Raw genomic sequence first — 26,813 nt, forward strand, 5'->3', positions numbered from 1 at the left:
GAACTGGCAGTATCATTATTTCTTTAAATGAAGAACATGTAGGCTATTATGACTGTAAAGTGTATACCTACTACTTACCATTATTTGTTTTAAAATTATTTTGAGAAGTCTTATCCAAGATTACTAGATTTAAACGCCTATGTTATTTACCCTTATTACGTGTATCAATGAGGGTAGTTCGGGAGTTATCCACTTCAGAGTTGGCAACTATTACCCAGCCGTTGTAACCTTGGACTCCTGGGCAGTTAATATGTGACCTGACAGTGTTATTTGCGTTGGCAATCCTTTCTTTGAAAAAGTTGAAGAATGCTGTACGGTAGCCTTGTGAACCAATCACAACGCAGTATTTTCTATCAGCTGTCTCTGCTGCAAGCAGTGTCACCAACGCAATAGTACAGGGAACCTACGCTTGATTCTAGGGAAATTTCTTTAGATCGTGTTTTGAGATTTTCTCGCTCGATGTATGCAATGGAGTGGGAAAGAAACTGGCCACCCTACCCCATCTCCTGGCCTAGTTGCCTCATAAGTGGTGCCTTCGTGGTATCACTTATGATGTTCAGATGTCTTTGGACAGTTAATTAAAAACAAAACACTCGTTTCCTGTAGGACTTCCCCAGCATTTGATATGGAATAATTCTTTTCGGGTTCTCAGCCAGGTGAGTTGGATACTTGCTTCCAAGCTTTTGAGGACTAGCTCTGCCATCTTCTTCAGGGATTTAAGTGTTGTGGGACCATGTCTAGCTAGTATGAGCGTCATGCTGTTAGCAGGGCTTGCTTCCCACTGCAAGCCAATCAGGAGCTAGTTCCTAATCCCGATCACCTGCTGTGTCCTAGTTGGTCGAAGCGTGTTGGACAATCAGGAGCTAGATCCTAGTCCCGACCGACTGCCTTGTTCTGGTTGGTTGAAGCATGTTGATGGCAGGTTTCCATGCTGTACTCAGCTATAGGCCCTCATCTCTGTTGAAATTATTGCCATCTATAAAAAAATAGCTGGATTTCGATGGTTTCCTTGATGATCAGGCCCCTTTAACCCCGATGTCCTGTCCAAGACAGTGGTGGCATCAAAATCTATCTTGTGGCCCATTTCCAGTCTGTTTTGCACTACTGCCGACTTATCAGGGTAGTATAGTCTTATGCTGCATTGATGTACCTTGCTACATTCCATAATGGTGCATCCCATCTGCCCAATCTTCCCACACACACACACACAAGGTATTTTGTAGACACCAGGTGTCGTAAGACCAAGGTCGTCTTTAACTGGTCTCAGCAAGTTCTAAATCAGTGGTCGTCAGCACTCACTGAAATGTGTGATGGGTAAGTGGTGCTGTCCTGTGTGCACTGTCGTGCAGCAGGAAGAGGTAGAGAGCATACCCGCTAGCAGCTACGAGTGCACCACGGTCCACTGCGTTGTCTGCGGGTAAGAGACGCTAGCCCCAGGGTGCTCTGTGCTGACGACCCTTTGTGGGTGGCTTATGGATAGATGTTTTCTTAGCAGCCTGCCAATCTTGACTGAGGTAGGGCCTTAAAACTAGCTCCTGATTGGCCTGCAGAGGGAAGCCCTACTGACAGCTTATACACAGCTAGAAATGGTTCTACGACACTTCAATCCCTGAAGAAGTTGGCAGAGCTAGTCATCGAAAGCTTGGAAACAACTATCCAACTCATTTGGCTGAGAACCTGAGAAGAATTATTCCACTCTTTTCCTGATTGAAAATGTACACCCGACTTTATAAAAATTTTAATTTTAATGAAATGATATGAAAAAACATGGCGTAATTATTCCACATTCTGTTCTTGTCTAACCATGTACATGTCAATTGCTCTATTAGCAGCTAAATTTCAACTCGAGCAAAAAACATAGGCGAAATGTTGTGAAAGATTTAGTTTCTTCATACACTGAAGTGTATCACTCAACCATTTTTCTAATTACAGCTGGGTAAAACAGTTGTGCTTCTGGAAGGAAAACTTTTTCAATAATAAGACACATTTTTCATTAATTAAATGTTTCCTCACTTTTACCAACATTTTCTCATTGTGAGATTATTGCCAGTTCAGGACTTATCCAATAATAGACATTTCTCTATAGCTTTCTATTTGAATGATATACTTTGCTCGCCAACCTACAATATCACACAGATTAGAAATGTCCTTTTATTTTGCACTCGTTTTCATACAGATCTTTGAGATAGAATTTTATTTATTATTTGGATGTATTGAAAGGCAGATCTGAAATAGAAACTATTTATTTTCTTATAGTATTACCTGCTATAATTAAGCATTCTTCTGTCAGGATCATCCTCTGAAAGTTCCTGTAAAAGTTGAATTTTATATGAATGTTGCTTGGCATTTTTAAGAATTTTCATCACGGAACTTTGGTTTATATTAGATTCTAACGTCAAATATGTAGTAGGGTCATTCCACAGTAACACTTTCGAAGTAACTGACGTGATCTTCGCAGGATATTTAATTAAATACTTAGTAGTTCATGAAAAAGACATTGCTAAATATAAACACAAATTCTTAATGAAAAGGAAAAATTAATACTGTAAAAAATATGAAATATTATATGGTGTGACACACGAACATTTTCTTGCTACTTAATTTATTACCAAAATGAAAATGTTCATATTATTGTGTCAAATGGTATAAAAGCATTCAGTTGTTTTCCAAACTATTAAGACACTTGTGTAGTACATATAACTTTGTCAAAGATCAACACATGGTAACAGGAGGGAATAGTAATGAGTTCAGGAACCCACATACTGACGTACGAGGAAGTGTAAAGATGTTGGCGCAGCAAGGAGAAGAAAACAGTAACGTGAGCATGCAACGTAAGCGGATTCCTAGTCTCCATACGATGGCGGTAAGGTTAGCGCACTCCAGAAGGAATGCTGACAATAACGGAACAAACAACACGGGTGCTAGAAAAAAGGCGAGAGGTGATAAAAAGAGAAACCAAGAGTCGGGAAGTGATAGGGAAGAAAGTAGTGAAAAGAATAAGGGTGCAAGTATAAGTGGAAATCTACAGGGGCGGACGCAGGATTTTTTTTCGGGGAGGGATTTGAGGAGATAGTAAAAATGGAGTAATGAGAAATAAGTTTATATACTCACAATTTGTTTCTGAGTCACAAACATTTACAAGTTGGCCTGAGTAGTGTAGTCGGTATAGCCTTCTGTGCTCGAAATTGTGGGTTCTACCCCAACCCAGCTCGATGGCATTTAAGTGTATTAAAATGCGACAGGCCTCATATCAGTCGATTTACCAGCATGTAAAAGAAGTCCTGAGGGAAAAAATTCTGGCACACCAGCGACGCTGATATAACCTCGGCAATTGCGAGCGTTGTTAAATAAACCATAATTTTTTAATTTTAACATTTACAATGACTGCAATACAAAAACAATGACAGAATGACATTTGCAGAAGAAGGCGACGAGGCTTCTTAGACATTTCGTCTAGTACTTCATGAGCTTTTACTTCTACAATTTTTATGTACAGTATATACATCAAGGCCAGTCCATTTAATTTGTCTGCTCCCATCGTGCTCCTCAAGTAAGTCTTCAAATACCGCAATGTTGAGAACGATCGTTCTGGTGTTGCTGTAGTTACAGGCAATGTGCAGAAAAGTTTCAGCGCCTTGTGAGTGCAGGGAAAAATAATTTCATTGCACCTGTTCAAAGATGATATAAAGTCAGTAAGTATTAGGTGAAGATTTTTCTGATCAAGGAAATTTCTTCTCCACATCTTCAATTCATTGAAGAAAGACTCTGGTGATGCATCAACATCATTGGGCCACTGATTTACTATAGCCTCAACAGCAGTTTCTAATCTTCATCTGATGCTCGTACTACGTTTTTAGGCAGAAAAGTTTGTATGGACTTTAGGATTCCCTTATGATTTAAAAACCTGTCCTTGAGGTGACCAATGAAATAGTCTAAGAAGAGAAGGAAAATTAAAAACCTAAAATACTCTTCATGACTCTATGTCTTGAAGTAAGAACGCTGTGTTTGTCTTCCTGCAGTTCTTGGAATGTAACACTTTAGCAAAGAGAATTTACGTGGAAAACTCTCTAATTCCTATGTACATTCACGAATTAAAATTAATATTATTTTTGTTTCTTGTTTCGTATTTTTCTCAAAATTTCGGGAGGGGATATATCCCCTTAATCCCCCCTCCCTTGCATCCGCCCCTGGAAATCTAGTATGTGAAAGTGAAAGCATGGGGGGGGGGAAATAAAAGAGGAATAGAAGAAGAAATAAATAGAAAGGAAGACAAAGTCAGAAATAAGGCAGAGACGAACAGTAAAGAAAGGTCAGAATTTGCGACAGTTGAGGATTTAGCAGAGATATTTGATATGTGTAGAAAAAAGTGGGGTTGTGATCAAAAAGTGCAAGTATAGTGAAACTGGAAAAGATCGAGAAGTATAGGGGAGAGAGAAAGTGTATAAGCAGATGTGTAAAATAAAATATAAGTATTTATAGGAAGTGAGAATAGTGACAATGGATTAGGTGTAAGCAGATTAGTGTGAAAGTGAAAGTGAGCGCAAATAGAAATGAGTGAAAATAATGAGAAAGGGTTTAGAGAAAGGAACAAGTGTCAGCACAAAATTAGTACTAACATTTGAATGTTGGAACAGTAATTGAATAAAAGGTCAAAGAGCAAATAGGCAAGTAATTCAATATGATAATTTATAGAGAAAAATTGAAATTGAGATTTTAGTGAATAGTAGTTAGAGGAAAAGGGGGGTGTGAAACAGGGGCGTATTTTGCGGGCTACCGGGCTACCGGCGGTAGTCCAAGGAAATTACAAAAGAAAAAGTTTATAATATAACATAATGTAATAATTTTGTATTATTAGTTTTACCATAGTAATTAAAATTAAAGTAATTGTTAGATATATTTTGTGTAATAATAGGGTCAGTGGTAGCCCAAACCCTTTAACCAGTATACGCCCCTGGTGTGAAAGGAGTATATAATATTAGATATATTAGGATTAATGAACAAATAGAGAATAGCAAATGAATCGTAGGGAAATAATGAAGGGGAGATTGACCAAATAATGAAAAAGGTATATAGCGGAACTGAGAGTATGTGTGTAGACGTGTACTGCAAATAATGTGTTATTGTAATAATATGTTAATGGTGGCACCAGATACAGAAATTTGAGGTACACCATTACATGTAAAGAAGTGCTGTGAAGAAATATATATCATATCATATCAGTACACATAACTGTTAAATCACAAACATAAAAAAAAATAACAGTGCCATTAACAAATAAAATATTGCAAATATGTTGTGACACACAAACATTTCTGTCATGTTGATTACTAATTGTTTTAAATGCACTATAATGCATCACTTCTTGTGAAAGGCACTGTGCCTACAGTTCTTATACAAAAACACTTGATTTACTAAAATACACTTTAAGATTTAAAATATTCACGGTTGTTTACAACCATATGTGGGATGATATCTCCTGTGTAATGTCACGTGATGAATACACCAATATGTCCACTTTTTCTGCCATTTGTAATACTTCCCTTCCTTGAACATCACAGGCACTTTAAATCCTTCGCCACCACAAGCTTTTGTAACTTCCCCAGGATATTTGATGTCTTTTTTTTTTTCACTTTTTTTTTAATTGGTTATTTAAGGCTGTATAAACTACTAGGTTATTTAGTGTTGATGAGATTGGTGATAGTGAAATGGTATTTGGCGAGATGAGGCCGAGGATTTGCCGTAGAATACCTGACATTCGTCTTACAGTTGAGGAAAACTACGGAAAAAACCCAACCAGGTAATAAGCCCAAGCGGGAATCAAACCCGCACCCGAGCGCAACTTTGAATCAGCAGGCAGGTGCCTTAGCCTACTGAACTGCGCCAGTAGCATATTTGATGTCATCATATGTTACAACACACCAATCTCCTCCTAAGTTACTTTCTTTATTGTTCTATTACTGCAAAAATCATCAAGTTTTCCTTTGTTAAAAATTTTTGCCTAAGGTGTTGTGTGTTTTGAAACATTAGATATAACTGAGTAACACTGAATGCATAGTTGATCATGTTGCCTGTTGTTTTTGTAGTAGAGTAGACCTACTGTAGCATTTATGGTAACTGGAGAAATTGGATCAGATATCCAGTGGGCTGATATTACCTCATTTTTTGTGCTAACTCAAAGTAAATTTATCTAACTTAAATTCTTGAAAACATTACTTACTTACTTACAAATGGCTTTTAAGGAACCCGAAGGTTCATTGCCGCCCTCACATAAGCCCGCCATCGGTCCCTATCCTGTGCAAGATTAATCCAGTCTCTATCATCATACCCCACCTCCCTCAAATCCATTTTAATATTATCCTCCCATCTACGTCTCGGCCTCCCTAAAGGTCTTTTTCCCTCCGGTCTCCCAACTAACACTCTATATGCATTTCTGGATTCGCCCATACGTGCTACATGCCCTGCCCATCTCAAACGTCTGGATTTTAAGTTCCTAATCATGTCAGATGAAGAATACAATGCGTGCAGTTCTGTGTTGTGTAACTTTCTCCATTCTCCTGTAACTTCATCCCGCTTAGCCCCAAATATTTTCCTAAGCACCTTATTCTCAAACACTCTTAACCTATGTTCCTCTCTCAGAGTGAGAGTCCAAGTTTCACAACCATACAGAACAACCGATAATATAACTGTTTTATAAATTCTAACTTTCAGATTTTTGGACAGCAGACTGGATGATAAGAGCTTCTCAACCGAATAATAACACGCATTTCCCATATTTATTCTGAATTTAATTTCCTCCCGAGTGTCATTTATATTTGTTACTGTTGCTCCAAGATATTTGAATTTTTCCACCTCTTCGAAGGATAAATCTCCAATTTTTATATTTCCATTTCGTACAATATTCTGGTCACGAGACATAATCATATACTTCGTCTTTTCGGGATTTACTTCCAAACCGATCGCTTTACTTGCTTCAAGTAAAATTTCCATGTTTTCCCTAATCGTTTGTGTATTTTCTCCTAACATATTCACGTCATCTGCATAGACAAGAAGCTGATGTAACCCATTCAATTCCAAACCCTGCCTGTTATCCTGAACTTTCCTAATGGCATATTCTAGAGCGAAGTTAAAAAGTAAAGGTGATAGTGCATCTCCCTGCTTTAGCCCGCAGTGAATTGGAAAAGCATCAGATAGAAATTGACCTATACGGACTCTGCTGTATGTTTCGCTGAGACACATTTTAATTAATCGAACTAGTTTCTTGGGAATACCAAATTCAATAAGAATATCATATAATACTTCCCTCTTAACCGAGTCATATGCCTTTTTGAAATCTATGAATAACTGATGTACTGTACCCTTATACTCCCATTTTTTCTCCATTATCTGTCGAATACAAAAAATCTGATCAATAGTCGATCTATTACGCCGAAAATCGCACTAATGATCCCCAATAATTTCATCTACATACGGAGTTAATCTTCTCAAAAGAATATTGGACAAAATTTTGTATGACGTCAACAAAAGTGATATTCCTCGAAAGTTACCACAGTCGGTTTTGTCCCCCTTTTTAAAAATAGGTACAATTATGGACTCCTTCCATTGTTCTGGTTTTCCCAAATAGCAAGTACAAGTTTATAAATTTCGCTATATAATGCACTTCCACCCTCTTGTATTAATTCTGCTGGAATTTGATCGATACCTGGAGACTTGTTCTTGAAAATATTATTACAAAAATATTCAAAATGTATAAATATTTATATCAATAGAACAAAAAATATAGATTAAAAAAAAAGGCCCATCTTCTAAAATTGCTAAATGATACCTTGGGTAAGGTAATTAATGTTATTAATTAAAACAATTTTAAATATATATCAGAAATTTAGTATGAGAGTATCTCGGTTACAACATGTTAGAAATGATTTTATTACAGCAGAGATGGAAGCAGAAGAAACTGTAGTAAACAGGATTGAGGAACGGCTACTGCAGTGGTACAGACATGTACAAAGAATGGAAAAGGAGGAGAGATAGCCCAGACAGATAATTCATTGGTCCCCCACAGGAAGAAGGGAAAGAGGACGTACTCGTTTAAGTTGGTGTGGTAGTGTGAAAAGTTTTGATTAAATTCGACTTAGAAGATGGCCAGTGGAATGATAGATCCTTATGGCGGACAGGAATTAGAAGCAACCGCTGAAAAGTGGATAGCTGAATTAAGAAGAAGATCAGAAATTTAGTTACCATTTACCTAATGTGAAAATATATACACCACCAATTTATTTATACATAGGCCTAGTATGGTAGCTACCTACTTACTATAATTATGTATAAACTTGTTTTTTATATGAAATAAATTAACATAACCAATTTTTGTAAGTTTTTAGTTCAAGGAATTTAAAAAAATGAAATATTTTATACGAACTTTAGGCATAAATTAAATGTTTTATACGAACTTTAGGCCTACACACTATATTTTTATAACAACTGTTGTTGTTTAGTCAACTGTCCAAAGACAGGTCTGAACCTCACAAGTGATACCAAGAAGGCACCACTTATGAGGCAACTAGGCCAGAAGATAATGGGGTAGGGTGACCGGTTCCTTTTTCCCTTACAACAATATGGAACCATATTTTCAAGAATGTTTAACCTACAGTATAATGTACATTGAAAAAAAAAACGCACAGGCGCTCATGCACGTGCACGCACGCACGCACACACACACACACATCCCCCCCCCCCCTCTATTAATGTATGGAGCATCTGTTTGGAGAGAAGCAGTGTCAAGAGAATACAATAGACTAAAATAAAACAATACAAATAAAACCTAAAAACGTGTACGACTGCCAGTTTAAAGGTTAATAAAGTTAAACGCAATAACTCCTTAGTAAAACTAGAGACACAGAGAAAATAAATCTAAACTGCTCTTCTTTCACTAAGGATTACCTTGTCATATCACTCATTATAAACAAAGAAAATAATTAATAAAGACAAAATATAGTATAAAAAGATAAAGTGACGAAGGAAGATTATATTCCTTTCATCCTAAGGATTTAGTGTGTGAAGTTACTGTTACTGAGCACTTTCTATCCTGTTTATATTTTTGTGCAAACATTCACAGTTGAGATGCAGCTTTTTGCTTGTTTCATTCTGTTTGAACCAGCGGCAGATTTTCAGGGGAGACAAGGGAGGCCATGCTTCCTCTAATATTTTACCAGAACACAATATAACAGTATTAATTCCAGCTGAATTTAAGATCACAGACAAGTTATAGCAAATGACAAACATTTTTCCTTTTATATTAATTTTACTATTCACTACAATTGAGGGGCTTAGAACAAAAAGCAGGTAAGTGACATAAATCTAGTTTTGAGGAAATTACAGTTAAAGTCCTACATGCAATGAAATATTATACACTAGTTTGGTGAAATGATGCCCATATAGCAACACTGCACAGTGTGATCTCTTACCTGATTTTATCCCAAAGAAATATCCTTTTGGGCTATCACAACACGCACTGACCTCATTTTTTTAATAATTTCACTTACCTGCTTTTTGTTCTAAGCCCCTCAATTAAGATGTAAGTTACATAAAGTCGACCACATCTAGTTGGTGATGCCCACTCGCTATCCTGTAGATAGTACAAACAATTCGTACCGAAAAATAACAAATAGCGCTGTAAACTGTACAGTCGACATCTAGCAGCCTGCAGTGTCTATGCGAGAGCGGGAGAGAGGAGACAGCTACATCACTCTGCTCCACAGTAACCATGACAACAGCAGTTCAACCAATAAGATAGCTGGTTAGCGAAGTGTTTGAACTTAACTAGAACACACGAGGGGAGCCGAATTTGGATATGTCCTACCCACCACTGATAACTGTACTGCTGTACTGCTTATAGTCACAGCTAGTTGCGGCTGTATTGGGAAGTTCTTTATCTTTCTCTCTTCTTGGTTTTAGAAAATTGAGTCATGTGTTGTTAGTCTTCTCTCCCTGCGTAAAGGGTTTTTTTTTTATATTGGTAGATTTTTCTTTTGTTTGCGGGTGTTCCTGTTTTTTCTTCTTTTGTGTTACGAGATATATTTATTTATACAGTATTATAATATATCGAGAGTTTAGAAACAAATGCAGATTTGTCTCTAGCTTCTTCTAGTAGCAGTTGCTCAGTATGTGACCTAATTGATCGGCTTGCGAAGAAAGAGGATCATGCAGTGAATTTGCAGTAAAATTAGGCTATGTAATAGCACCAGATTCTTAGGTTCGAATCAATTTTGTTGCTATCGCATTACTCTAGAAATATTGCTTTTCTTATTCGTTTTATGTAGCAAGACGTAACATTCTTAATTTTAATTTGACCTAAAAAGATCTAATTCGTAGGTTAAGACTTATAATGTCCTAAAGAGAGGCAATCTTTACCAACCTGTTGTAATATATTAACAGTATGTTGTTTATTTTTATTTATTTTTTTTTTCGTAAAATACTATAAATTCCTAAACATAAAATTTTAAATCATATACAAATCCTAAATCATAGATCGGAAAACCTAATTTTAGTTTCTTAAAACCTATAAACTCTGTGCTTGGTAATGAGGTATGTCAGAGGCCTTATACTTTTAATACATGTAATGCAAACTCATCAATCACGACTTGGCCTCCTCAACTTTCAAACCCATCGTCCGCCACTGGTATGAAATGAAACAACCCAGAACTCACCGCGTGGAGGTAGCTGCATGTCGAGTTCCGCCCTGCCCAACCCAACCTCCCAACCATAATGGGCAAGAGCATTCAATTAATCATTCTTTGTCACTTTCAATTAATGTTCACTCCCTTCGACTTGTAAACAAATAAATAAGTAAACAAATAAAAAAGAAATAAACAAACAAAATAAACAAATAAATAAGTAAATAGGTAAATAAATAAATAAATAAACAGATAAAAACAAATAAAAAAGAAATAAACAAATAAATAAGTAAACAAATAAAAAAGGAATAAAGAAATAAAAAAGAAATAAACAACAAATAAACAAATAAATTTTAAATAAAGAAATAAAGAAATAAATAAATAAACAAGTAAGAAAGTAAATAAATAAAAAGTAAATAAACAAATAAAAAAGGAATAAACAAACAAATAATAATTAAGTAAATAAGTAAACAAATAAATAAGTAAACAAATAAAAAAGAAATAAATAAACAAATAAACAAATAAAAATATAAACAAATAAATAAATAAACAAATAAGTAAACAAATAAATAAATAAACGAATATATAAACAAGTAAATAAATAAACACTTAAATAAGTAAGCAAGTAAATAAGTAAACAAATAAATAAGTAAAAAAGAAATAAACAAATAAAACAGAAATAAACAAATAAAAAAGAAATAAACAAACAAACAAATAAACTAACAAATAAATAAATAAGTTAATAAGTAAATAAGTAAAAAATAAATAAATAAATAAATAAGCAATTAAATAAAGAGATAAAAAAGAAAAACAAATAAACAAGAAATAAACAAACAAATACTAACAAATAAATAAACAAACAAACAAATAAATAATAAATAAGTAATGTAAGTAAACAAATAAAAAAGAAATAAACAAGTAAAAAAGAAATAAATAAGCAAACGTAAAAATAAACAAATAAACAGTAAATAAGTAAACAAGTAAACAAATAAAAAAGAAATAAACAAACAAGCAAATAAATAAACAAGTAAATAAATAAACAAGTAAATAAGTAAACAAATAAATAAGTTATCAAATAAAAAAAGAAACAAAGAAATAAAAAAGAAATAAACAAACAAATAAATAAACAAATATATAAATAAGTAAATATGGAAACAAATAAATAAGTAAACAAATAAAAAAGAAAGAAACAAATAAACACTTAAGCAAATAAATAAATAAGTAAATAGGTAAATAAGTACATAAATAAATAAAAAGAAATAAACAAATAAAATAGAAATAAACACATAAACAAACAAACAGAAAAATAAACAAATAAAAAAATAAAAACATAAATAAACAAATAAATAAAAAATAGAAAAACAAATAAATAAACAATAAATAAATAAGTAAATAAGTAAACAAATAAAAGAGAAATAAACAAGCAAACAAATAAATAAATAAAGAAGTAAATAAATAAACAGGTAAATAAATAAACAAATAAATAAGTAAACAAATAAAAAATAAATAAACAAATAAAAAAGAAATAAACAAATAAACAAAGAAATGAATATGTAAATAGGTAAACAAATAAATAATTAAACAAATAAATAAGTAAACAAGTAAAAAAGGAATAAACAAATAAAAAAGGAAATAAAACAAACAAATCAACAAATAAATTTTAAATAAAGAAGTAAATAAATAAACAAGTAAGAAAGTAAACAAATAAAAAATAAATAAACAAAAAATGAAATAAACAAACAAATAAATAATTCAGTAAATAAGTAAACCAATAAATAAGTAAACAAATAAAAAATAAATAAATGAAGAAACAAACGTATCAAAATATAACAAATAAATAAACAAACAAGTAAGTAAACAAATAAATATATAAACAAATATATAAACAAGTAAATAAATAAACAAATATATAAACAAGTAAATAAACACTTTAATAAGAAAGCAAGTAAATAAGTAAACAAATAAAAAAAGAAATAAACAAGCAAATAAATAAACAAATAATAAACAAACAAATAAGTAAACAAATAAATAAGTAAAAAGAGAAATAAATAAAAAAGAAATAAACAAACAAATAAACTAACAAATAAATAAATAAACAAATAAATAAATTAGTAAATAGGTAAAAAATAAATAAAGAAGCAAATAATAAAGAAATAAAAAAGAAAAACAAATAAAAAAGAAATAAACAAACAAACAAATAAATAATAAGTGAGTAAATAAGTAAATAAATATATAAACAAGTCAATAAGTAAACAAATAAAAAAGAAATATCCAAACAAACAAATAAAAGTAAATAAACAAACAAGTAAATGAGTAAATAGGTAAATAAGTATACAAATAAAAAAGAAATAAACAAATGAAAAAGAAATAAATATACAAACACATAAACAAATAAAGATACACGCAAACAAACAAGTAAATAAGTAAACAAATAAAAAAGAAATAAACAAACGTAAAAATAAACAAATAAACAGGAAATAAGTAAACAAATAAAAAAGAAGTAAACAAATAAATAAACAAACAAGCAAATAAATAAATAAACAATAAATAAATAAACAAGTAAATAAGTAATGAAATAAAAAAGAAATAAAGAAATAAAAAGGAAATAAAAAAACAAATAAACAAATAAACTAATTAACAAATAAATAAGTGAATAAGGAAATAAATAAATAAGTACACAAATAAAAAAGAAATAAACAAATAAAAAAGAAATAAACAAATAAAAAACAAACAAACAAATAAACACTTAAACAAATAAATAAACAAATAAATAATAAGTAAATAAGTAAATAAATAAATAAACAAATAAAAAAAGAAATAAATAAAATGGAAATAAACATAAACAAACAGACAGATAAATAAATAAATAAATAAGTAATGAAATAAATAAATAGACAAACAAACAAATAAATAAACAATAAATAAATAAGTAAATAAGTAAACAAGTAAGTAAGTAAACAAATAAAAGAAATGTAAACAAGCAAACACACAAAGAAGTAAATAAGTAAACAAGTAAATAAGTAAACAAATAAAAAAGAAATAAACAAATAAAAAATAAATAAATAAACAAATAAATAAATAAATATGAAAATAGGTAAACAAATAAATAAGTAAACAAATAAATAATTAAACAAATAAATAAGTAAACAAATAAAAAAGGAATAAACAAATAAAAAAGAAATACGCAAACAAATAAACAAATAAATTTTAAATAAAGAAGTAAATAAATAAACAAGTAAGAAAGTAAACAAATAAAAAAGAAGTAAACAAACAATATAAACAAATAAGTAAGTAATTAGGTAAACAAATAAATAAGTAAACAAATAAAAAAGAAATAAATAAACAAACAAACAAAAAAATAAACAAATAAATAAACGAATAAATAAGTAAAGAAATAAATAAACAAATATATAAACAAGTAAATAAATCAACACTTAAATAAGTAAACAAGTAAACAAATAAAACACTAATAAACAAACGTAAAAATAAACAAATAAACTGTAAATAAGTAATCAAATAAAAAAGAAATAAACAAATAAATAAACAAACAAATAAATAATAAATAAGTAAATAAGTAAACAAATAAATATATAAACAAGCAAATAAGTAATCAAATAGAAAAGAAATAAAGAAATAAAAAAGAAATAAAGAAACAAATTAACAAATAAATAAATAAACGAATAAATGAGTAAATAACTAAAAAAATTAATAAGTAAACAAATAAAAAAGAAACAAACAAATAAAGACTTAAACAAATAAATAAATAAGTAAATAGGTAAATAAGTAAATAAATAAATAAACAAATAAAAAAGAAATTAACAAATAAAATAGAAATAAACACATAAACAAACAGATAAATAAACAAATAAATAAATAAATAAACAAATAAATAAATAGACAAACAAACAAATAAATAAACAATAAATTAATAAGTAAATAAGTAAACAAATAAATAAGTAAACAAATAAAAGAGAAATAAACAAGCAAACACACAAAGAAATGAATAAATAAAGAAGTAAATAAATAAACAGGTAAATAAGTAAACAAGTAAATAGGTAAACAAATAAAAAAGAAATAAACAAATAAAAAAGAAATAAACAAAGAAAAATAATAAACAAATAAACAAACAAATAAATAAATATGTAAATAGGTAAACAAATAAATAAATAAAAAACAAATAATTAAACAAATAAATAAGTAAACAAATAAAAAGAAATAAACAAATAAACACTTAAAGAAAGAAATAAATAAGTAAATAGGTAAATAAGTAAATAAATAAATAAATAAATAAGAAATAAAGAAATAAAATAGAAATAAACACATAAACAAACAAACAGATAAATAAACAAATAAAAAATAAAAACATAAATAAACAAATAAATAAAAAATAGACAAACAAACAAATAAATAAACAAAATATATAAATAAGTAAATAAGTAAACAAGTAAATAAGTAAACAAATAAAAGAGAAATAAACAAACAAACAAATAAATGAAGAACTAAATAAATAAACAGGTAAATAAATAAACAAGTAAACAAGTAAAAAAATAAAAAAAACAAATATAAAAGAAATAAACAAATAAACAAAGAAATAAATATGTAAATAGGTAAACAAATAAATAAGTAAACAAATATGAAAGGTATAAACAAATAAAAAATAAATTTTAAATAAAGAAATAAATAAATAAACAAGTAAGAAAGTAAATAAATAGAAGTAAATAAACAAATAAAAAAGAAATAAACAAACAAATATATAAACAAACAAAAACAAACACACAAATAATAATTAAGTAAATAAGTAAACAAATAAATAAGTAAACAAATAAAAATAAATAAATAAACAAACAAACAAACAAATCAAAATATAAACAAATAAATAAACAAACAAATAAGTAAACAAATAAATAAATAAACAAATATATAAACAAGTAAATAAATGAACACTTAATAATTAAGCAAGTAAATAAGTAAACAAATAAATAAGTAAAAAAGAAATAAACAAATAAAAAAGAAATAAACGAACAAATAAACTAACAAATAAATAAATAAACAAATAAAGAAATAAGTTAATATGTAAATAGGTAAAAAATAAATAAATAAATAAATAAATAAATAAATAAGCAAATAAATATAGAGATAAAAAAAGAAAAACAAATAAAAAAGAAATAAACAAAAAAATACTAACTAAATAAATAAACAAACAAACAAATAATAAATAAGTAATATAAGTAAACAAATAAAAAAGAAATAAACAAGTAAAAAATAAATAAATAAACTAACGTAAAAATAAACAAATAAACAGTAAATAAGTAAACAAGTAAACAAATAAAAAAGAAATAAACAAACAAGCAAATAAATAAATAAACAAGTAAATAAGTAAACAAGTAAATAAGTTATCAAATGAAAAAAGAAATAAAGAAACAAAAAAGAAATAAACAAAGAAATAAATAAACAAATAAATAAATAAGTAAATAAGTAAACAAATAAATAAGTAAACATATAAAAAAGAAACAAACAAATAAAAACTTAAACAAATAAATAAATAAGTAAATAGGTAAAAAAGTAAATAGCTAATAAATAAATAAATAAATAAATAAGAAATAAAAAATTAAATTGAAATAAACACATAAACAAACAAACAGATAAATAAGCAATTAAAAAAATAAATAAACAAATAAATAAAAAATAGACACACAGACAAATAAATAAACAATAAATAAATAAGTAAATAAGTAAACACGTAAATAAGTAAACAAACAAAAGAGAAATAAACAAACAAACAAATAAATAAATAAAGAAGTAAATAAATAAAGAAGTAAATAAATAAACAGGTAAATAAATAAACAAGTAAATAAGTAAACAAATAAAAGTGAAATAAACAAATAAACAAAGAAATAAATATGTAAATAGGTAAACAATCAAATAATTAAACAAATAAATAAGTAAACAAATAAAAAAGGAATAAACAAATAAAAAAAGAAATAAGCAAAGAAATCAACAAATAAATTTTAAATATAGAAGCAAATAAATAAACAAGTAAGAAAGTAAACAAATAAAAAATAAATAAACAAATAAAAAAAGAAATAAACAAACAAATATATAAACAAACAAATAAATAATTAAGTAAATAAGTAAACAAATAAATAAGTAAACAAATAAAAAATAAATAAATAATCAAACAAAAAAACAAAATATAAACAAATAAATAAACAAACTAATAAATAAACAAAGAAATAAGTAAACAAATAAATAAATAAACAAATATAAACGAGTTGTGAAAGACGCGGCAGCACAGTCAACACAAGATTATGTTTGGCAGTTTCATTGACATTGTAGATCAGTGATATTGTAACAATAAGAACGGTTCAAAGATCACAGGGAAAGTGTTAAAGATATACATTAATTTACGTTTATTGTTGTATTCATTCATATTTTATGTATAGTGTGAGAATGGTGTATTAAAAAAAAAAAAAAAGTAAATAAATAAACACTTAAATAAGTAAGCAAGTAAATAAGTAAACAAATAAAAAAGAAATAAACAAATAAAAAAGAAATAAACAAATAAAAAAGAAATAAACAGGCAAATTAATAAACAAATAAATAAACAAAGAAATAAACAAACAAATAAGTAAATAAGTAAACAAATAAATAAGTAAAAAGAGAAATAAATAAAAAAGAAATAAACGAACAAACAAACTAACAAATAAATAAATAAGTAAACAAATAAATAAATTAGTAAATAGGGAAAAAATAAATAAATAAGCAAATAATAAAGAAATAAAAAAGAAAAACGAATAAAAAAGAAATAAATAAACAAATAAAGAAATAAATAAACAAACAAACAAATAAATAATAAGTAAATAAGTAAACAAATAAATATATAGACAAGTAAATAAGTAAACAAATAAAAAATAAATATCCAAACAAAGAAATAAAAGTAAATAAACAAACAAGTAAATGAGTAAATAGGTAAATAAATAAACAAATAAAAAAGAAATAAACAAATGAAAAAGAAATAAATATACAAACAGATAAACAAATAAAGAAACAAGCATACAAACAAATAAATAATAAACAAGTACATAAGTAAACAAATAAAAAAGAAATAAACAAATAAAAAAGAAATAAACAAACAAACAAATAAACAAACAAATAAATAAATAAGTAAACAAATAAATAAATAAACAAATGAAAAAGAAATAAACAAATAAAAAAACAAACAAACAAATAAACAAATAAAAAGAAATAAACAAACAAATATATAAACAAACAAATACACAAACAAACAAATAAATAATAATTAAGTAAACAAGTAAACAAATAAACAAACAAATAAATAAACAAACAAATAACTAACAAATAAATAAATGAAGAAATTTATAAACAAGTAAATAAATGAACACTTAAATAAGTAAGCAAGTAAATAAGTAAACAAATAAATAAGTAAAAAAATAAAAAATATATAAACAAATAAAAAATAAACAAACAAAGAAAAAATAAATTAACAAATAAATAAATAAACAAATAAATAAGTAAATAGGTTGAAAATAAATAAATAAATAAATAAGCAAATAAATAAAGAAATAAAAAAGAAAAACAAATAAAAAAGAAATAAACAAATAAATAAATAGACAAATAAATAAATAAACAAACAAATAAATAAACAAACAAATAAATAAATAAACAAACAAATAAATAAATAAATTACCAATCTAGGAATATAAATTACTAATTATTATTTCCAACAAAATCATTTTTATAATAACAATAAAACACAGAAATAAAAATTAAAAAAAATTGAAACCAAAGGTAAAGTTCCAACAAAATCATTTTTATAATAACCATAACACACAGAAATAAAAATTTAAAAAAATGAAACCAAAGGTAAAGATACTCATGAAAATAAGAATAAAATGTGAATAACATAAAATATAATAATTTGGAACTCAAGATATAGTAAATTAGGCTTCGAATTGAATTTAATATCCTGGAATTTTCGTGACACAGACAACCAAGGGGGGAGGGGTAACAAGATCAACGCACATGAATAATGCCAATTACTTCTTTTTTTTTAAATTTAAATGTTCAATTAATACTTCTTATTACTATTTTAAAGATATTACATTTGTTTAGAATATTTGTTTTAAATAAATATAAATAAATAGAAAAAATCAAATAATGGAAGCCTTATGAAAAATATCCCACAACGTTTCAGAAAGTACTTTACAAGTCTTCAATAAGATTGCTAACGAGGTATTCCAAAACACAAAATGACTTTTATACATTATTAATAACAAAGCCCATTTCAAATCAATTATAAAAGTTCACTAACTATTGACCTAACACTTCAGGAAATATCACGTGTTATGTGAATCTCGTCTTCTACTCCTTGTTCTTTTACTGAATGCAAATCAGTCGTTTCCATTTCTGTGCATGAATGAGCATCAGGTAACCTGCTCTCAGTTTGTGATTCAGTGTGGTGTTTGCCTGACTTCCTGCACTTCCTCTTCTTGCTGATTTCCATGTCCTCCTGCAGGTACAAAGGTGCCACTGACACACCCAGCGTGGCTGGCATCATATGCGGTTTCAACCATCCAACCAGAGGTGTGACACCAGGAATATAGTGAGCTTGTGAGTGGTAGAATAACAAACCATCCAATTTGGGGCCGTCACATCCAAACAAACTCTCTACGCTCATAACATTCATCATTGTCAGTGTGTCACTCTTGTAATACTCAAGTGACATAAATGGATAAGCACTATCACTTGCGTGATTGGAGAGACAAGACGTTTCCTCCATCTTCGACTTCAGCCAACAGAATCTGAACTCTGTCTCGCAATCACTAAGTTGCTGGTTGTTCCAAGCCAGTACATCCAGCACATAGTAGGTGTGATTTTTGAAACTCCATATACAATCAAGAATCGTACATCCTCTGCAGTCATTATGGTTACCTCCAGGAAGAAGACTCTGGAATACTGCCATCTGATATCCACTTTTCGAATAAGCTCGTGTTTTTCCTGCAGTAGCCACAATTAACGTTCTGCGACCCACTGGACATGGAACCATGTACCATAACTGTTCAAAATCCTCTGGAATATGCAACAGTCATTCAGAGAACTTCAACAGGTTTTTATATACATTGTGTTGTTTTCGATTGGCCTGAACTTCTGACCATTCCATATCATTTTCCTCAGCAAGGGCGACTACTTCCTCTATCAGCCCACGGTTCTCATTAAATAACTCCCTTCGCTTCGCATTTTGTTCCTCAAGGAGGCGTCTCCTTCTTTCTTCTTGATCGGGCATACTGTCGCGTGCTTTGTATTGTGACAGTCTAGGATAAACTGTCTGGCTGCTTTTTAATGAAGGTGACATACATAAATTACTTGGATTCTCTGCCAATAAGTCCATAATTATCCGATATTGACAATCCTTACAAGAAAAAGTATTTTATGCTTTTAAATGTAATTTCTACACAGTTCAAAACTATACACATTACTGACTCAAAAGCTCTCCAACGACTATAAGATCGGAAGGAGCAACCCTTTCTGCGGGGATAATACACAGAAGAGCATGTCCAGAGGCTCTAAGGTGGCAGCCCCACCACTAGACTTGTCCTGCGCAACGCCCGTAACGTGGCCAGGAGACATCTATATTACTGATAATCATCAAGTGAATAGCCGGACTGATCAATTTAAAACGACCAAGGCAAGAGATAGGAATAAACGATTAGGACTTGTGGAAAATTTGAGAACTGCTACTTGGAATGTTAGAGGACTAACGCATAAAGAAGAAGAACTTCAAAACGAATTAAAAAGAGCCAATGTAGATATCTGCCTACTCACTGAAACGAAAAAGAAAACGAAAGGTACAATTGAACTAAAAGATTATATATTATTGTATAGCGGAGTTGCCCAAACCAAAAGAGCATCTGTAGGTACAGCGATTTTAGTAAAGAAGCAATTTAGGAATAAAATACATAGCTATAAATTTGTGAGCGAAAGAATAATGAATGTTCGTTTGAAAACAGCAAGAGGACATTTGACAGTGGTTTGCATATTCGCACCTGAGAAAGGGCGCAAAGAAGAAAGTGCTCAATTTTATGAATGCTTACAAACACACATGCACCCTCTTAATAAGACAGATTTATAATCCTAGGAGGAGATTTTAACGCCCGTGTAGAAAAACAAACTATAGAGAATCTGATTGGTAGTAACGGCGAGAATACGCTAAATGAGAATGAAAAAATGCTGAGAAATTTTGTTAGTTTTAATGAATTAAAAATAACTAACACCTTCTTCCGCCATACAGATATCCACAAATATACTTGGGCAGCGAGAGACACTAGATCAATAATAGATTACATACTCTGCAATAAAAAATTATCATCCCATGTAATAGACACTCGTGTGTATAGAGGATACGATATTAGTTCAGACCATTTCATCGTTATCTCCACCTTTCACATGCCAAATAAATGGATTTATAAGAGAAAAGAGAACATAACAAAAGTGAAAAGAAACTTCAAAATGCATCTACTACAGCAAGAGAGCATAAGGAGGTTATACTCTCTAAGACTATTAGATTATATATATCAAAGAGCTGTAAGCACTAACATTAACGAAGAATGACACGATCTTAAAGAAATCATAATAAAATCTGCTGGAGAAGCCCTAGGGACAAGATCAACTAAAAGAGGGAAAAAGGGTTTATATATATGGAATGAGGAAATTCAAGAAATTATTGAAAATAAAAAAAGAGCATACCTAAAATATATACAATCAAAATCAGAGGATGATAGAGCCGAATATAAATACAGAAGCGCCATTGCTAAAAAAGAAGTGAGGAAATTAAAAAGGCTTAACTGAGATAACTATATTTCAAACATACAATATGATTGCCATGGATCACAGGATATAGCCTATAAAATTCTGAAACACCTAAACTCGACTGAAAAAGATACGGCTAAAATAAATAACATAACAGAAAAAGAATGGCTTAAATACTATGAAACTTTATGGACAAATACGTCCGAAGTAAACACTGACCCCACATTAAAGGAACTGGCGAATGTAGACCTTATTGAAATAGAAGAATTAGATAACACTCTCACAACATTAAAAAATAAGAAAACTCCAGGTATAGATTGCTTAAATATTGAACTTCTAAAATATCCTCCAAAAGAAGTTAAAGAGAGATTCTTAGATATAATAAATGTATGTTGGAGAATGTGTATACTTCCGGATGAATGGAAAAAAGGACTTATATGCCCTATATTTAAGAAAGGAAATAGACACGAGTGTACAAGTTACAGAGGAATTTGCTTACTAAGTATAGCTTACAAGATATATGCTAAGATTATCACTAGACGACTAAATATAATCAACGAGCATATGTTAACAGAAGAACAATGTGGCTTTCGAAAAGGAAGATCATGCTCAGATGCCATATTTACAATAGAACAACTTATCCAGAAGAGAAGAGAGTTCAATTTACAAACTTGCATACTTTTCATCGATTATGAAAAAGCATTCGATAGATTGTCAAGAAATAAACTCTGGGAAATAATGTATGATAAAGGATTCCCAGAACATATCATCAAAGTTGTACACAGCTTATATTTTAAATCAAACATAATTATTGACAAAGGAGACCCAATAAGCGACAATATATTAGAAATCAATCAAGGAGTCAGACAGGGCTGCCAATTATCTCCCGCACTTTTTAGCATATACATTGACGAAGTAATTGTACAATGGCAATCAGTACTAACTACGGATTTTAAAATTAACAATAAAATCTTAAACACTATACTGTTCGCAAATGTTCAGACAATTTTTAGTGGTTCTGAAAATGATTTACAATTAGCAGTTTGCAAATTAAATGAAATAGCAAAGAAATTCAATATGACAATCTCTGAAAGCAAATCGAAAGTAATGGCATTCAACGGAAAAGATCATATGAGATGTAAAATCAGCATTAATGACAGCATAATAGAACAGGTGAACAATTTTAATTACTTGGGATGCAACATATCATACTGCCAGAAAGAAGATATTAATATTAAATTAAATAAATTCTACAGAACTATAAAAAGAACACGGAAAAATAAAACACTACAGAGTACACAATTAAAATTTTATAAAGTGATGGCGGTACCTACCTTAACATATGCAAGTGAGAACTGGACTCTTAATCGTGCAGACAGAAGAAAAATAGAAACTGCAGAAATGAAGTTCTTGCGTTCAATAGCAGGTGTGACAATATTAGACAGGAAACGAAATGAAGATATTAGAAAAGACTTAAATATTTTTAATTTAACAAATAGAATCGAAAGCATGAGAAATGACTGGTATGAGCACATTCGAAGAATGCCTACACACAGAATTCCCCAACAGTTACTACAATACAAACCAAGTGGGAGGACTCATTAAATTTTGCTTGATGTGAAAACAGGTCAAAAGGCCTAATTTCATGATGCAGAAGAAGAAGACTTCTTAAAGCACATTAACTATTTCTGTTATTCTTATTTTAAAATGTTAGTAGGCATATAAGGGGCAAATACGTGAAATTTGAAAAATAAATGTGGAGAAAAATTAAAATAATATTGAAAAGTCATCAGTAGGACAATCTTATTACCCCCATTGGTAAGAGGACGGTTAAAACAATTTAATTTACCATCACTAGTTAAGAAAAACGTAAATTAAATCAAATGAATCCTTCAGGTCCTAAATTGAAAGCCTTACCTAAAATATATAAACGAAATATTCCAATTAGACTCATAAACTTTCGTACAGCTCCCACATACCATATTGCAAAATTTTTACAACCTATTTAAAGAAAAGTTTTAAATTTCACATTATAGGGTAAAAAACACAAGTAACTTTATAGAAACATAGGTAACAAGAATTATTCATGAACGAAAACTGCAAAACTGCATCTTTCGATATTACTAATATGTACACCAACATCCCAGCAAATGACACGATACAAATCATAAAATCAAATCTAAGGACACATAATATAAACAGAACGGAAATTGAAGAAATAATAAAATTACTACGTATCTGTACCAGTCAAAATTATTTCTCTTCCAATAATAAATACTACAAACAAAACAAAGGTCTTCCAATGGGTTCACCACTATCTGGCATCTTAACTGAGATTTTTGTAAACAATTTAAAAAAGAAATTCATATAGTTTAATCAACAAAAATAGTCAAGTTATATTGATGATACTTTATTAATATATCACAACACTACCTCACAACAATTATTAGAGAATATAAGCACCCTACATTCTGATATTCAATTCACGAAAGATGAAATAGATAATAAAATAAATTTTTTGAACTTAACAAAAGAAAGAAAAGATAATAATTTACAGTATAGTATTTACAGGAAACCTACTCAAACAGACGCACTAACCATTACTCCACAAGTGTGAGCTTTAATGTAATCAGTTTTAATCATAATTAACAATTTATTATCATATCATTGCAGTTCCCACACAAGATGAGGTAGCATACAACACCGAAACCTGTCTGTATTTTAAATTTTTAATGATTTTTATGAATGTGATCATACAACTGTTCCATTGATTTTTATTTATTATCATATTGTAAAAATAAACTGTACAAACTATGCTTTCGACAGTATTACTATACCTAATACAGTTACTTTCTTTTATTTTGAAAATCCTATTTGACACAGTGAGACAAAATTGTACAACTAATATAGTTGGTTCTCAATACACAGTGTGGCTCTGACCACGGTAGAGTACGGTTGAATGGTGTACGCTCGAGATGCTGACTGAGTACAGTGCCGAGTCGTTTGGTCGCGTAATAAACAACAGTGCACATCCAGTGTATTTGTTCTTACATATATAGTGTTTTTGCGTTCATATATTTATTTTGTAAGTTTTTTTTGTGTGTTTTATTTTTCCGAGTGTTATAAAGACAGTGCAATGAACAATTTGAACAGAACACGGCTACTATACGTCGTGTTAACACAATAAAAGTTCAATATCAAGCAAGTGCCCCACGCCCTATGGCGATGGAGTTACACGTGTGGATACAACAAACTCTGAACATAAACACAGATCAAGTAGATATGTTGCAGATGAATATGCAAGAAAAATCGTTGTATATAAAAGTGATATCGCCAACTGTGTATGAGAAAATAGTGCAAAAACATGAAGGTGAAACAAAGTTTAAATACGGCAATGGTGAACAAACGCAAATTAAAATTAGTAAAGCTGATTCTCCTGCTATAGCAGTTAGAGTATTTAACCTTCCTCCCGAGGTGCCGAACTCAATGATGACGACAGCTTTGACTAGGTATGGTGTTATCCATTCAGTGAGAAATGAACAATGGAGCACAGCATTCCCATTTCCCGTTAATAACGGTATCTGTGCTTTAAAGATGGAAGTGAAACAAAATATTCCAGGCTCAGTGCCGATAGCAGGCTATAATGCACATGTCACATACACTGGTCAACCGATTTTATGTGTTGTGTGCCATGAGCCTGATCACAAAAAAGAAGAGTGCCCACGAAGGAAAACAACTTTACCAGTGAGTGTTCAGTCACGGAAATTGTTATTGAGTGACATTGTTATGGGAAGATCTTCACATGGACCATCGACATCAAAAGAAGAGCGAACGATGACACGGCCAGTGGAGCAAAAGGAGGACGATACAGATACATCCTCCGAGACAGCAGAGGTCACAAATGTAGTGACCAACAGGACAGAGCAGCCTACGTTGGAGACAATAGACCGGACAGAGGATACAACAGCAGAGGAGGTCAACACAGATGGACGAAATGCAGCTCCGGAGATAATGGAAACAACAGTAATCCTGCCAGTATCGCAGTTCGGAGAGGCATCACTCGAGGTAAACTGTACTTTACAAGTAGAAGAACCAATGGAAACTCCATCGAAAAAACTAAAACCCACAACACAACAGGAAACTTCAAGGGATACATGTTTGCGAAGTCGAGACGCGGGGCCCAGTAATGCAGCCACAGATAAAAACTCGCCACATGTAAATCCGAGTAGTAAAACAAAGAATAGTCCAACAAGACCACATCCATATGCTATATATGGACGTACCAAAGAGAGCAACAAGAAACAGGGTGCTGAAGGGAAATCGACTCAGAAGGGGAATATAAACAATACCACAACTGTCGAGGGTATTACTGACTTCGACATGTTAGATGTGTAGGAGGTATGTACGTCAGCGGTCCTGTTTCTTTATGTTTACAGCATTATGTATTTTCCATTCGATGGTAATATTACACAAATACGGTACCGTAAATGTCAATTATATTCAAGGGAAACATAAACAACAGTCAGTCAAAGAGAGCAACCAGAAAGAGGGTGTAGAAGGAAAATCGTTTCAGAAACGACATATAAACATTACTACCACTGTTGAGGTATACAGACTTGGACATGTTAAATATGTAGGGTGTATGAACGTCTGCGGTCTTGTGTGTTTGTTTATGTTGCCAGCTTGCTCGATTCCCATGCGACGGTAATAGTACGAAAATACGTTACTTTAAATATCGATTGTATGCAAGGGAAACACAAACAACAGCTATTCAAAGACAGCAACAAGAAAGACGGTGCTGAAGCAAAATCGACTCAGAAAGGGCTTTATAAACTTTACAACCACTGTTGAGGTTATTACAGACTTGGACATGTTAAATATGTAGGATGTATGTACGTCCATTGTCTAGTTTGTTTATTCTTACAGCCTTCTGGATTTTCAATTCGATGGTAATATTACGCAAATATGCGTAAAAAATGTCAATTGTATACAAGGGAAACACAAACAACAGTTACTTAACGCTTTAATTAGGCAAAATGATATCGATGTGCTTTTATTGCAAGAAGTAAACAATGATAATTTCGATTTTTTGGGTCCGCAATATGAATATGTTGTAAACACCGGCGAGAATAATCGTGGCACTGCAATTATTTATCTTGCGGGAATGAATATTGAGCAAGTGGAAACACATTCTAGTGGCAGAGTCATTTCCATGAATATTAACAATACACAATTTATAAATGTTTACCTGCCTTAGGGAACGAACTATCGTCAGGAGAGAGAGAATTTTATTAGTAAAGAAATTCCTTTCTACCT

General features: G+C 29.9%; 1 protein-coding gene across 5 annotated transcripts in view; it reads right to left on the bottom strand.

The window, feature by feature from the left end:
• LOC138705226 (calphotin-like) overlaps positions 1–26,813 on the bottom strand; it is a 61,294-nt gene that overhangs the window by 19,470 nt on the left and 15,011 nt on the right. The window contains exon 1 of one of the 5 annotated variants that reach the window (XR_011333671.1): positions 79–1,917. The exons of 2 other annotated variants lie outside the window; for them this stretch is intronic. The gene's annotated coding sequence lies outside the window, so the exon portion shown is untranslated. Of the gene's footprint in view, positions 1–78; positions 1,918–26,813 lie in introns of those variants that run through there. 2 more of the 5 variants (XR_011333669.1, XR_011333668.1) reach the window with 2 other exon arrangements.

The sequence above is a fragment of the Periplaneta americana genome, chromosome 8, assembly GCF_040183065.1.
Source record: "Periplaneta americana isolate PAMFEO1 chromosome 8, P.americana_PAMFEO1_priV1, whole genome shotgun sequence".
NCBI classification, from domain to species: domain Eukaryota; kingdom Metazoa; phylum Arthropoda; class Insecta; order Blattodea; family Blattidae; genus Periplaneta; species Periplaneta americana.